This window comes from Otolemur garnettii, unplaced genomic scaffold, assembly GCF_000181295.1.
Source record: "Otolemur garnettii isolate 467f Iridium unplaced genomic scaffold, OtoGar3 scaffold00091, whole genome shotgun sequence".
NCBI lineage: Eukaryota > Metazoa > Chordata > Mammalia > Primates > Galagidae > Otolemur > Otolemur garnettii.
Genome location: NW_003852486.1, coordinates 3,662,771 through 3,663,044, shown reverse-complemented (window position 1 = coordinate 3,663,044; position 274 = coordinate 3,662,771).

Sequence of the window (274 nt, the reverse complement as noted above, 5' to 3'; positions counted from 1 at the left end):
CCCTTCCAGTCATTCATGCAGCAATCCTAAGTGAACTGGGACTGTGTTTGCCATCACCAGGGGTCAAGAAAATTGGCCAGATGAACCTGCTTGGATGGTGAAAACAAAATGTCAGGACTCTGTGCTCGTCCTGGATTATTCCACCTCATCTGGTCAGTAGGTAGTAGGTGTGTCAGTGGGCTCTGCTCAGAGGATGCCAGATAAGCGGAGAGACACCAACTCAAGTATGCATGCACAGTCTTACCCATTCCTGTTTCCTAGTGTGTTGGGGGAG